Source organism: Thunnus albacares, chromosome 10 (genome assembly GCF_914725855.1).
Source record: "Thunnus albacares chromosome 10, fThuAlb1.1, whole genome shotgun sequence".
Lineage (NCBI taxonomy): Eukaryota > Metazoa > Chordata > Actinopteri > Scombriformes > Scombridae > Thunnus > Thunnus albacares.
Genome location: NC_058115.1, coordinates 7,138,994 through 7,153,660, shown reverse-complemented (window position 1 = coordinate 7,153,660; position 14,667 = coordinate 7,138,994).

Below are 14,667 nucleotides of genomic sequence, written 5' to 3'. Positions count from 1 at the left end.
ACTGGAGAATGACATGAGGTGGAGCTGAGAAGGAGCACATTAAAAGAAGAAATGCTCTGGAGGAAAGTGCAGCTAAATGCTGTAAAATTACAGATATGTTCTCAAAGAAAGGACATTGCTAGTGTTAAAAAACAAAACATGCTAAAAAAAAAAAAAACATGCTAGCAGGGCCACCCTCAGTATGTCATAATATCACAACTACCATTCCTGAGTTGATTCTGTTTTTAAGTTTTATTTCAAGACTGGTATCAAGACTTTATCATGCTATGTAAGAAAGCAGAAGATGTGTATGCATGGAAATAATGTTGAAAATAAAGACCTGAATACTCTTTCTGCCAGGAGGAAGTACCTCATACCAGTGCTTCATGATGATGAAGAGAAGACCAGTCAGAGCTTTGAGGAAATGCCAGGTGCCAAAGGAGCTCCAAAGGTGCACAAAAATTATAAATATATGAAGATTTATTCCTGTAGCATTAATTGTGGAAGTGCAATCGACTGACTCTTGAAACTGCAGATATCTGGCTGTTGGATGTTTTTTTAAAAAAAACTTTTGGTCTGTAGTAATAATGTTACAGCCATAAAGAGTAAACAGCAAAAAAAAAAAAATACTGCAGGTTTTTCTTTGCAGAGGTGGAGAGTGTAGCAGTACTAGTAGGAGTAAGACGGCAGTGGGAAAATGGCATGTAGCTGTCTAAAACGTGCATTCTCTGCTTAACATGATTTATTTGGGTTTTGTCTTTGTGACATAATTAGTTAATGCAGTTAGTGATGACAACTATATTTTGCTCAAGTCATACAAATATAAGAATGTTTTAATGTGCAGGAGCCTTTGGAGGGAGAGTTCAGATCCCAGTACAGCAACAAAAGGGAAAAGAAGCAGGGATAATAAGTCCTCGTCTAGTGTTTTTACTTAAGTAAAATGGTAAGGTGTCTATGTAAGAGCACATCTAAAGCAGTCATCACTACTCAGTTGCTTTGACATTGAAAATGTCTTTTCTATTAGGTTTCTATTCAACTATGTTTCTGTTCAGTCAATATGTGTGTTCTGAAAAATTTGCCAAACTTTAGCAAACAGCAGTTGTTGTAGGCATGAATATTTACCTATCCACATTCACAAACCTATTTTACTATTTTTGTCTGTCGGTATAGTTATATGCCATTTGATATCATCTCAGTCTCTGTGATAATCTCATGTATTATGCAAATTATATAAAGCTAATACTTACACAATCTGCTCAACAGTATAATTTTCTTTTTTTTTCCCCCCACAGTTTCCCGCTGTTCCCTTGATAAATCTGCCAAACTGTTCTGTTCCTCAGCTCCTGTTTACAGGAGTGTTAAACTGCCTGAATAACTAAGCACACATTAAAGGGGACAAAGCTTATTGAGGGCAAAGTATAACAAATATCTTAATAATGGAAAGAGGCATTTGGTTTATTCATAGTGAAAAGAGTGATAAACTACAAAGCCCTGAAGTCGAAAGTTATTCTCTTGATACCACAGTTTTTATGTTTCCTCTTTGGTATTACAACAGATGAGCAGGCAAACATATTTTCCACAAGTGATGGTTACAAATCCCTTAATAAAATAGAGAGGATGAATCCAGCCATGATGAGCACCTCCAGCTCCCAAATGACAAACAAGGGATGTTTTATTAAGTCAGTAACTCAATATACGGATCGTCACCGATGCACACAAACTACTACAACAAACATGGACACTTGGTGATCATTGATGAGAAACTGGACTCATGTTAAGACAAAGCTCACACAGCAGTTTTTAATGGTTTGTATGTGTCTTTGTATGTTTGCAGCTGTTTCTTCATACACCAAGAGTTTTTATTTACTTGTGTGTATATATGCATGTGTTGATTGTGTTTGCAGGTATCAGTCAATAGGGGCATGTGTGTGACTGTGTGTGCATGTGTGTGATGTTGAGGCTTTGTTTAATGTCACTGTCTGTGCTGTAAATTGACGAACACCCAGAGACCCTCCCTTCCTCTCAGGGCTCTCCCGACTAATTAAAAATACTCTGCATTGGAGAATGGATTACTGCAAAGGGCACACACACACACACGGGGCATGCTTGTACACCCACACTGAGACTTGTGACTTGTGTCTTTGCGCGCAGCAAGGAAAATGTTGCTGGTGACATTAAGGTAAATTGCTGCTGGCGTTTGAATGTAGATTAGAATGTTAGCACAAGCACCTTTCACTCCATGAAATCCAGAATATGTTTGTGTGTATGTGTGTGTGTCGGAGTTAGTGTGAGCACATGCTAGTGATAAGCATAGAGTGGGAGAGGGGAGAACAACAGTATGATTGTGTTTGTGAGAAAAACAGCAAGAGGGAGATAGTGCGTGTGTTTGAGAGAGATAGATGGTAGAACTATCTGTGTGTGTGTGTGTGTGTGTGTGTGTGTGTGTGTTTGTGTGTTCCTGTCAATTGACATTCAGAGGTCTCCCTATCTCTACCTCCCTCCATCAGTTGGCCATGTGAACCAATAAATCTCTACATATCCTCAGAGTGGGATGTTTTATTGAATGCCTGCTACATCGCTGAAGGAAAACATCAGAGGCAGATGAGGGAGACCCAAAAATAAGTTCAGGGAAGCAATAGCTAACTGGAGAAGAGTGTACTGCAAAACACTGGTCAATATCTGGAATGGTCTGCGGGCTTATTTGATGGCCAGGCTCAACATGACACGAGCACTGCTGCTATGATTTAATGAGTCAGGGTGAGAGGCTCCATCTAGTCGTTTGCCTCTCAGTTCAGCTATTGTGCTTCTGTCAAGCCTCTGCCAAGAATTAAACAGTGTTGGCTGTAAATAGAGTTAAAAGGCGCCATGAGTAGCACTTTAACACCAATAAATTACATTCATTTTGGGACGTTAGAATAATTACTGTAAACAAACTGTACCAATCATGGAGACCACTGGCAGCCTCTTCTGGGCAGCATGCTGCGTTTTGTGCCATCAAGTCCCTAAGCTGTCAGATTTACAGATAGTTTGAGGGCAGTGGTGTTAAATGATATCAATAGTGTCAGTAAAAGCTGCCAGTAATGAAGTAAAGATGTAGGATTGAAAACAAAGGGTGTTTTCAAACCTGTGTTTAATCTGCTTAAATCAGACTGATTGGTTTTCCTCCTTGGTACAATTCATTTGGGCAGATCATATTCAGTTGCAAGTACCATGAAACAAACAATCACAATGACACCTGTTGGAGGAAGTGGTCTCAGTCCAGTCTGCCAAAATAATTCTGGAATGGTACATGCTAGTAACATGATCCGAACTCGATCTGACTCAAATACAAAGCACATCGAAGCAATGACCGGAGTGAACTTTCTCTTGTGCATTTTGGTTTGCTTGAATTTTTTCTGTGTGAAAAAAACTAACCATGGGGACAACATGATTACCAGCTTATCAACTGATCCAGACCAGAGCAAAATGAACTATATGTGTGAAAACGCCATTACAGCCATGCTGACAGCTCTGTGAGACTGCACTCGAGCCAAATGCAAACATCAGCATCACAATGATAATGCTAGCATTTTGATGTTTAGCAGGTATCATATTTACTATGCTCACCATGTTGGTTTAGCATGTTAGTATGATAATATTTGCTAATTAGCATTAAATACAAACTACAGTGGAGGCTGATGGGAATGTCATTTGTTTTTAAAGTATTTGGTCATAAACCAAAGTTTTGTATGAAATGAGAATTTGACCTGATGAACGGACTAGGTGAAAAGTCAAGTGATCAAAGTTATTACAATGCATCCTTTGGGGACCATGAATGTGTGTACCAAACTTCAAAGCAATCCAATCAAAAGTTGTCAAGATATTTCAATAAAGAACTAAAAGGTCAACTATGGTGGTGCTAGAGGAAAAGTCAGAGGATCAGCAAAGTTAGTAGGGATCATCCTCAGGGGACCATGAATGTCTATACAAAATTTCACAGCAATTCAGTGGACCAAAGTGGTGGACTGACCAAAAGCCAACAACATTGCCATTCCTAGAGCTGAATTCCCATGAGCATCCAGAAACTCAAAGTATTATTGATATTCTTAGATCTATATTGCAAATTACATCCCCTTCCTGTCTCCTTGTTTTGTTGCTCACAATAATATTTTTTTCTCTGTGATAAATACTATATTATTATTATTATTATTATTATTATTATTATTATTATTATTATTATTATTATTATTATTATTATTATTATTATGTTAATAATCTTTCTCAACGACTGCAGATAATTTTATCTGCTTCAACAGTTGGACTGTTTTTCTTAAAAACTGTCAAAGTATAAAGTATGTAAACTCACACATGTAAGCAGTTCTACACGTGCAGCTGTAATGTCATAACTTCATGTTGTCGTATGGCCTTATCCAGAAAGCTAATTCACAAAGAGTTTGTGGTAATAGCACAATACTAATATTTTTAGGAATCCAAACTTGTCTAAAAATGTTCTCAGCAGATATGAAGAAGACTGCAAGGAGTGGAGCCAGGATAAATAATATGACAATGCTGAATAAAAGCAGTTGATAAAGGGATGCAGATTAGTGCAGGCATGGTGCGTGTGGTTGATCTGGATCAAAATATGTTTTAGTTACACCATTAGCATTATTTAGAAACCAACAAAACAGCATTAATGAATAATACAGACTTCTCTGTTGTTAGGATCGCTCAGTGGACCCAGCAACCCTAGTTACAATCTGTAGGCTTGCAAAACAGATGAGAAACCATAGCAAAATTATTAGAAATGTAGCAATTTCCCCTGTCATGACATCAAACTAATAAAAAAAATCATGTTCATAGCATCCACACAAACAAAGGTAAAAAATATTATATAATTATTCTGTTTGCAAACAGTGTGCTCTAAGGGAGTTTCATTTTTAAGTAAAGGCAAGCTGCGTTTCAGTATTTTTGTGTGCTTTTTTTGTAGTTGAATAAGGACACTGTGTAAAAGACATATCTTGCTCTCACCTCCATGCTGAGATAAAAGGTCTTGTCTGTTCCTTGTTCAAAGCATAGCTCTCAGAACTTGAAGAAATTAAGACAGCACTTCTTGCAAGGTATTTTCTGAAAGTATTCTCAGAATGATTGTGAACACAGCCCCTTGTTATGTGGAATGGAGTAGGTCAACCCAAATGCAGGAGACTGCAAGCAGAACAAGGCTGAAGAATAACTTATTTATTCTAGGCTTGTGTAGACAGAACAGAACAAACCAGAAACAGAACTATACAGAACAAAGGATCCAACAAAGCTGAACTGAAAACCAGAACTTAATTAAAAAGGAAGCAACAAGGAACAGGTAGAAAGACACAAGGGCAGGCTAGAGGCTGTTTGGGGAGACACGGGGAGCAGGGCAGGGCTAACGAGACTAAATACAGGGCAGGTGTGGAGGGAAAAGCAGGCTGGGGAAAACAAGAAAAAACACAAAAGACAATAGCTGCTCTGGGCTGAGGATAAATCAAAATCAGAACTTCATCCATGAGTTAAATAAGAGTCTACAATATAATCATGCGCAATCCTGTTAAAATATAAACTGTCACAAATCAGTTTCAAGGGCAAGTGTCCTGGGGGCAGAACAAGGGTGGAGCATGGGACCTCAGGCAGGTGGCCTGGGGGCTGGGCTGAAGGACGTTACAGATCTTTAGGGTAACCAGGATGCAGAACTAAAGGTTGGTATTACTCTGGAGGACAACCAGGGGACAGGACAGATGGGCAAAGTTGCTCAGGAGGTTGACTGGAAGGCAGGACAGATGGCCAGTGTTGCTCCGGAGGGCTCTAGAGGTTGGCAATGAAGGTTGGGCCAATCTGGAGGTTGGTGACGAAGCCTGGGCTGCTCTGGAGGTTGGTGACAAAGGCTGGGCCAATCGGGAGGTTGGAGATGAAGACAGAGGCCAGGAAATGCAGCCAGCACCAGAAGATTAAGCTGTAGGTTGGGGCAGGGTGCACGAGAGGCAGACCGCTGGAGTGCAGAGCAGGAGGGAGGCAGCTGGAGATCTGGCTTGGCATCGGTGAAGATGGCTGACTGATGATCTGGGAGGTCTGGCTGTGGGTCAGCAGAGACAGTCAACTGGAGGTCTGGTTGAGCGTCAGCAAAGACAGCAGACTGATGGTCTGGAAGGTTTGGCTGTGGGTCGGTAGAGACTGCTGACTGGAGGTCTGACTGGGCGTCAGCAGGGACTGTCAACTGCTGAAGGTCTGGGAGGTCGGTGGAGACGACCAACTGCTGAAGGTCTGGGAGGAGGTCAGCAAAGACAGCCAACTGCTGAAGGTCTGGGAGGAGGCTGAAGTGGTGAGTCTGGGAGGAACAGGGAAAAAAGAGACTTTCCAGCTGGAAGTAGCCATCTCCAGGGCCATCTCAGGATATGTCTTCCAGATGACAGCAAGGAGCATAAAAATCCAAGATCTTCATCAAGTAAAATGTCTCTTGGCATGTCAAAAGCCTCCCAGGTAAAAGCAGTCTGAGCAACTGAATGTCTGCTGGGTCCATTATTGGCCAGTTTGTACTGTCGACAGTGTCGTGGGGACTGGGGCTGGACTTGGAGGGGCATGATCAGACAGGAGGCTAGCCAATTCCGGGGCAGTGGTAGGCTGGAGGCTAGCAGTCCAAGGTGCACGCTGAAGACCAGTACGCTGGAGGTTAGCTGATTGGGAAACGGGCTATTGGGGCTGAGTCTTTGTGGCACTGGGGAGGGAAGACTCTGTGGTGCTGGGGAGCTGACAGGACCTGATAGGGGCTGACAAGACAGGCTCTGGAATGGCCTGGAATGGTGGTACCACGGCCCAAAAAATACTGGGTTTCTATTCACAAAGCCTGGGAGTCTGGAAGACGCTTCGAGGACCTCCCAGGGCCAGGCAGGTTCCCAGGAAAGAGCTTGTGTCTGCTGGGTCCATGACTGATTGGATCCTTCTCTTATGTGGAATGGAGCAGGTGGACCCAAATGTAGGAAACTGCAGGCAGAGCAAGGCTGAAGAATAACTTATTTATTCTAGGCTTGTGTAGGCAGAACAGACACCACCACCACACAATCATAACACCCCTGCTGTGAATACAAAGGGTTCTGCCTATTTAAAAGAACTTTTCTCAAAGTGTATAATGCACTATAGCTTGGCTAATATTATTAAAGCAGTCACTGAGGAGAGAAGGCAGCTTTCGACCCCTGCCATCTACTGGCAGCTAAGACTTTTTCTGGTATGCAAGCAATTCTCTGTTGCTTGAGGGGAAAATAGGTCCTGAGTTTTTAGCACTTTTTAGAAAAACATATTGAGCAAATGAGGTGGTGCAACCTTTACAATATTATGTCAACAAATAGATTCAAGTCAAAGCTTGAGGCTCCTGCAATATCTCTCAGACTTTGCCAGTTTAGATGTTGTTTTCCATTGTGTTTCTATATTAGCTGCAAACAGTGGGGATTTGTAAGCACCATATGCTTCTTTCACTGTTAAAGGGATAGTTTGGATTTTTTAAAGTTTGGTTGTATAATGTAGTTATCCATAATCAGCGTGCCAACCCAAATCTACTGCAGGTAATACACTGACTACAGATAACTACCTCATACACCCCCACTTCAAAAAATCCGAAGTATCCCTTTAAGATCCACAACATATTTTTACAACCACAGAATATCCTAATATCTCTACACTACATTGTTATTTCATCTGAATAGATTAATATTTAGTGAGATCTCCTCTGTGGAAGTCAGTTCATTAAGGCAAATTAGTGGCATTTAATAATTTGCCACCAAACCTTCAAAACTTCTAAATAATGGAGCAACTACTGATTACTGATTATTTTTTCCTGGAGATTTAGTTTTTGTTTACTCCCTAATGTGATGATAAAAACAGAGTCCACTGTCTGAGTCTAGATAATGTAAATGTTATGCCTTGCCCTTCCCAGTTGAATCCTGTTTCTTCTTCATATTACAGGGAGTTTCTTTATTTAAGCTCACAGACGGGTCTGAGGTTGACAGGCACTGCTGAGTTCTCGCAGCCCATCTTGGGGCTCTCCTGCTGCAGTTGGATCCCCTGCAGTTTAGCCTGCAACTGAAAAGAGGCCAGCTGTCGTCTGGGACTGCAGGGAGGCACTGCAGAAAGCTTTGGTGCTGAAGAGGCTTTGTACGAGCTGAAAGAAACCTAAACAGTTCCTCTTCTCTTCTGCAGGGGACGAAGCAGCAGCAGCGGCACAGAGCAGAGCGACAAGTCAGCAGGCAGAAAGAAAGCAAGAGCTACACCGTATGCAGTCTGACCGCTGCTACTGTATACTACTGTGAAGCCTCAGCCCTCGCTGTGTGAGTGCACTGTCTGTGAACTTGCCTTAAGGCAAGGCACAGGGTGACCAATCGTTTGACACCGTTCAACCTGTGTACTCAGTGAAATAAGGTCAGCCGACTAACCTGAACACATACTGTCTCTCTTGAGTGCTAGAGGCTACTGGATCAATCAGAATAAACTGAATTCCTCATCTTTCCCTTTCTCTCTCTTTGTCTGTCTCTCCTCCTGAAATCAGAAATCTTTGCCTCAGCTGATGAATTAAAAAATACATTAAACTGACTTAAAAATAAAATAGTCACATCAATAATCTGCGGAGACTCCCTGGACGTCACATGATAGAAAAGAATATCGATATGGAAATCAGGATTGCTAAACAGAGTGGACGGATTACTAATGAGCAGATTGAAAAAGTGTAAGAAGGAAAATATTTGGAGGAGCACTCAGTCAAGTTCCATTCATGGGAATAATAACACTTCCGATCAGGGGTGGAGTAGGAATAAAAATCAGTTTGGGATTTATGACTCAAACCTACGCACCAAAATGATAAACTACAACCCATACAGCCAGTAGGCTGAGGGAGGATGATGGGAGGATGAGGGGGGACACTATCCCCCTTGTCAGCAAAATAGCCAAAATGCATCTCCCTTGTTAACCTGCCATCTCTCCTCTCCATCCCCTAGCAGCAGAGAGAGTGCAGGGGCAGAGGGGTTGTTTAGTTGAATATGTTAGTCTTGTCTGCCTGACTCATTGATCCTTTATCTGACTGAGGTTCGCGCAAGTCAGATTAGATTAGATCTAAGAATTCTATTAAATCAAAATTATCAAAATAAATTTAATCAAGAATAAGACTAGGCTTATATGATAATCCTACAGTCCTAATATAAAGTAGCCATACTGAAGTGGGTTCAGGCGGATGTGGGTCTCTTGTAGAGGAGCACAACAGCAGACAGGGGAAAGAGAAAGTGTGGCCTCACCATGACAGAGGATGGGTCAGAAATGAACAGAGCTTGGAACAAAAGTGATCTTGAATGCTCATAAACCTTTTTTTTTTTGTTGTTTTTGCTGTTCTCACTTGTTATTTTTCAAATAAAACTGTTATGTAAAAAAATTATATTTTAATAATTATACATTATTTCAGAGTAAAAATCAGTTCAAGGGGCAAAAAATTTGTTAATTTGTGGTCAGAATGACATAAAAAGAACAGGAGAACAGATTTGTTTATTTTTCAAAATGAAAAGGACAGGTGAGAATTAGTTTTGATTTGTAACGGGACAGAGTGCACAGTGAACTCAACAGCCACACATTTCTCCGTTCTCTATTTCTCTGTTTTGCATCTTCAGGTTAGGCTAACCTATTGTTGCTAACTTTGGAGCTAACGCCTTCACTTTTCAAGCACTTAGGGAAACAACAGACGGGACTTTTTAGCATTTATTAACTGACACACTGTAGTCTGTACTACACATTTACTGCCAGACTGACAACTTACTGCTAACCTTTTCCTCTGCTCCGCTTGCATCCACTGATCCGCTGATTGCTGTTTCCCACTCGCTATGCAAACATACTACGCACTGCCCTATTCCTAAACAGACTTAGGCTACCAATAGTTTCTTAGGTAATGACACAGAGGTTGACTCACGTTTCAGAACAGCGCTACACAGAGACTCCCAAGCGCTATTGATTTTCGAATGAATGGATATTTGGTGTCATTTTTGGCATTAAAAATTTTTTTTTTGGCCTGGCGGGGGTTCTTGTTGTGATAATTATAGGAGAAACACTGATTCAGTAAATGTTCAGTATGTTCAGTAAACGTTGAGTACAGTTAAACCTAGCAGTATCCATTAGGTTGGGCAAGTTCAAAGTTGTGAAAACAACGGGGGTATTTTGAATACACCCCTGTTTTCACAGTTAATTTGTTAGTCCAATGAGAATTTGGTCGGAAGAGACCATATTGACCAACTAATCGACCAGTCGACCAGGAGACTACAGCCCTACTTAAATCTTCCTTTTCTTGGGTGACTGCTTTACACAAAGTAAATATCGCCTTTAAACATATACAGACAGTCCAAAAGCAGCATGATTTACACAGTAGCACCGGGGGAAACAAAGCAATGAATTTCTTCAAGTTCATACCATTACTTTTGTCGAGAATGAACAAAGTCAGATGGCAGCAGCAGGGCCAGAAGGAAGAGGTGAAGGAGGAAGAGAACCTGGGGGCTTGGTGGAACTGCATGGTTCAGGAACAGCACCAGGCTTTGAGGCCAATTTAATATAGTGGCCAAACCATGTAATTACAACTTCTGCATCCATCACGTGATGCACACGGGCCCAAAAAGACTTTTTCATATAGACTTACATTGTGAAAGAGACGTCTGTAAATCAGTGAATACATTTTTTTGAGCATCACAACCCTGGCGAAATGATTCGTTTCACTATCAGAATTTCATCCATTTGGCCCAGTAACATTTGGAAAGTCTAGAAGAGCCGCACAATTGAATTATTTTAACCTCATTCACATTAGAGGAGGGCTAAAGTGGAAGTTAGCCGGCGTGGCCTGCTCTATGGGCCACACTATCTCAGAAGATCTGGGTAATTTAATACCCAGAAGTCGAACTATTTTGGCTTTGTGTGGAATGAACAGAGCCCTGCCTCCAACACTGTATCCAGTTCTCTTACATATATCATACATCCATGAGTTCCACAGTAGGAGCCTGGAGTGTAGGTGTGAGTGGCCTTGGTGGGCCTGGGCCCATCCACTTGGCACTCAGGCCTATACAATCAGAGGGTGTCCTTTTTTTTCCGGATCTTCCAGTGAATAGCAGTCTATGAGTACTGTTTCAATTATCTGACTACACGACCAATTAAAATAATACAGTTCTTGTTTCTTGCTTCTTGTTTACCATATAATGATGTTGATAGGTCAGATTTTTAGAGTGGCAGTGCATTTTGCAAATGCCAGATTGTGAGCAGCCCCTCCTCTCTCACTCAGTTTACAGCCCTGCATTGCACAGAGGAACAGAAGCCTACTGTCCGCTAGCTAGCTGCTTTTAATATAGGTAAGATTTTTTTTTAAAAAGCAGTCACAAAAAGATGTTGTGAAGAGCAGGAGGCAGAGAATTTAGCTCATGTTCAGCCATCATTCTAAACCCAGACACCTAATCCTAATTTACAATTTCGGACGTTCATTTCAATATTATTGTTTATAAGTTATAGTTTTTGTTGAGTGTACAGTTGGATTTTATGCTGATGTTGCTGTGTCTGCTGTGTGTGTGTGTGTGTGTGTGCGTGCGTGCGTGCGTGTGTGTGGTTTATGTGGCCACCCTGCCAGGCTATGCAATGCTGTTAATGTTTGGCTTGGTGCTTGTAACTTTAGCTCTGATGATGTATAAGGCTTGTATGATGAATGTGATGCATTCAGGCAAGCATGGTTGTAATGGCCTATTTTGGTAAACATATGTGTTTCAGAACCTATAAAGTGTGATTGGTCTTGGACGGGCTAGGCCTACCTTATTTTTCTCTGTGCCCACCCACACTGTGATTTCTGCCTACACTACTGGTAGGAGCAGTCAGAGAGGACCCACGTTGGTTAAGTTCATCTTTGAGTTGAGTTGAACTAAGCATGTAGGCACAAAATCCACTGGTATTGTTCATGCAGAAGTCTTGTAGAAAATAAGAAATTTCATTGAAGTTTATGTCATTACTTTTGTAGAGAATGAACAGTCAGATAGCAGCAGGAGCTGGGCAACAAGGTGAAGGGCAGAAAGCAGGTTGTTCAACAGCAGCAAGGCCAGTAACAGATGATGAATCAGGAAGTTCAGGCAGTTTGGATTCTGAAAATGAGCAGGAAAAAAGAACAAATGATGATATGCCAGAATGCAAGAAAAGCAAGCAAAGGAGAAGAAGGAGCTTTATCCATGGCTTGTATTTCAAGTTAAAGCACTTGGTCATTCAACTCGCAACAAGCTGCTGGACCAGAGATTGGTGGAAAACACAAGCATGTTGCAGAGGAGTGGATCAAGGTAAAGATGGTTGCATCAGGGATAACAAAGTGCACAACAACAGTCTCTCAGTAAGAAAATACATCGCCAGTGGAAACCTTGACTGCTGAGATGATGAGGGATCAGTTTCTGATCACTGACAGGGTGTTTAACTGTTTATAAAATCGCAAAATCCAGAAGACCATACACTGACCTAGGAACAGACATAGACATCCAAGTCCTGAATGGATTGGACATAGGATGAACTTTACATTCAGAAAAATCTCCCTGCCACCACTGCAGAGGTAATTCATATAGCGTTGCTCAATAATGTCTCACCATGGCTTTTCAGAAGACATTTTAAAGGAGCAGCTTATTTGTTTTGCGTGTAATGGTGCCTCAGTCATGCTTGGAAGAAAGTCAGGTGTGGCGACCAGAGTGGTCGACCAGTTTCCCAGCATTTTCATCTGGTACTGTATGACCACCCCTTGGCAGTTGAACATAGGAGATGCTGTTGAGGAGGCTGCAGGTCTCAATCAATTTGAGTCTTTCTTTGATAAACTGTACAGCCTCTATCATACTTCTGCTAAAAACCAAAGAGAGTTGTGCATGTTGTGAAACACTTTCAATGTAGTGTCAAAACAGTGCAGGGTGAATTTTGAGCACAAGACGGGTAGCTTCCAGCAACAGAACTGTGAAAGCTGTCTGGCAACAGTACCCTGACCTGCACAAGCACTTTTCAGAAGTATCTGTTGACCCAAACCTAAGCTATACAGAAAGGGTCATGCTCCACAGTTTATGCCATTGGCTCTGTAGCCCAACATTTGCACTCAACCTACGACCTATGTTTGATGCCTTGGAAGAACTGTCTGAATTCTCCCTCTCCCTGCAAGATAGATGTATGACACTTCACAAGGCAGATGCATCACTCAGTTGACAGATTTGGGCACTGAAATCCATGGCTGCTTCCCCAGGTCTGAAGACACAGGAGGTACAGCAGGCAGTGGAGTTAAACATCTTTATAACAGTTGAACTAGAACAAACAAATGTGAGAAATGACCATGCAAATTAACCAGGGGTTTTTTATACCCTAGCTGGGTGTCTTGAGCAGAGAATAAGGTGTCTACCAGGCAAGCTGCACAACAGAGACATCAGCAGTTCCTCGCCAGTATGAAAACCCTGCAGCCTCCCAATTGGCCAGAGGAGAGTGGGGTGAGATATGCTGAAGCAGAGGTGCTGGAGCTTTGCAGTTTCTTCAAGCTTGAGAGTCAGAGGCACAGAGAGGCCTGAGGGAATACACTGACACTAGTGGTGTAACAGAACATAGTTGACCTGTGGTCTTTACGGATCGCCCCCCACAGTTCAGCACGCATGTGAACTGCGGATTAACTGCTAAATTTAATGTCTCATAGGAGACCAGGTAAACAAACTGCTCTAAGTACAAGTCATGGACAGACAGCATGTTGCTAACAGGGATTTTGAAGAGTAATGGCCAAACCAGCATCTAATGGGTCCAAAGTGACATCTGCAGGTATGTTTACATGCTGTTTAATGTGCTGCAGCTGAGCAGCTAATTAGATATCTAGCTGCTAACTGACATTAGCAGTGCACTTTTCCCCGATGAATGTTTGTTTGGTGGCTCATTCAACAGGCTAAGCTGCAGGATCCTCAGGTTTTGATGATGAGAACAGAGGCTATTGTTTCATTCACTACCATGTTTAAAGGAGGAAGGTATCATGCCTTATAATGCACTTTAATTTAATAATAGAGTATTGAGTATTTTATATATTTTAGGATTTTATTTAAACATTGGACATCATGAATGTTGTTTTAAGTGTTTTTTAGAATAAATGGAAAGTTATATTTGCTCCCTTTATTATTTTATTTTTTTGCTGAAAAATGATCTGATGTGTGACTCAAAACTGTGAAACGATCCAAACTATGAGTTTTGTGACCCGTTGCACAGCCAAGGCCAGTGGTGAGAAAAGTAGAACTTTAATGGGCTATATTAGGCTATTATGTTATCATTTCTATGTTGCACAATGTGCATTATGTGTCCTTCAAGGAATTTAGATGGTAAAAAAATTTAAGGGGTCATGTGGGTCATGTAACTTAAAATGGCCCTGCTTGTAGTGTATTGTGAGAAACATGAGAAAACCCTGCCTGAATAAACTCAGTCTGCTGCATAAAATTTAAAGGTGTATTTACTCATTACTTTAATACATGGTTATAAAAAGACAATTGTTGAAGGGAAAGAGGGAAGATAATTGGATAAAATGGAATTGTAGAATTAGAAGTGTCACAGTTACGATTAAGGCATCCTGCATCAATGTCCTTTGGGAGGTGTACATGAGTGTGTGTGTTGGTGGTGGCGTAGGGGCAGGGGGGTGCTCCCATTGGGCCACCCCCC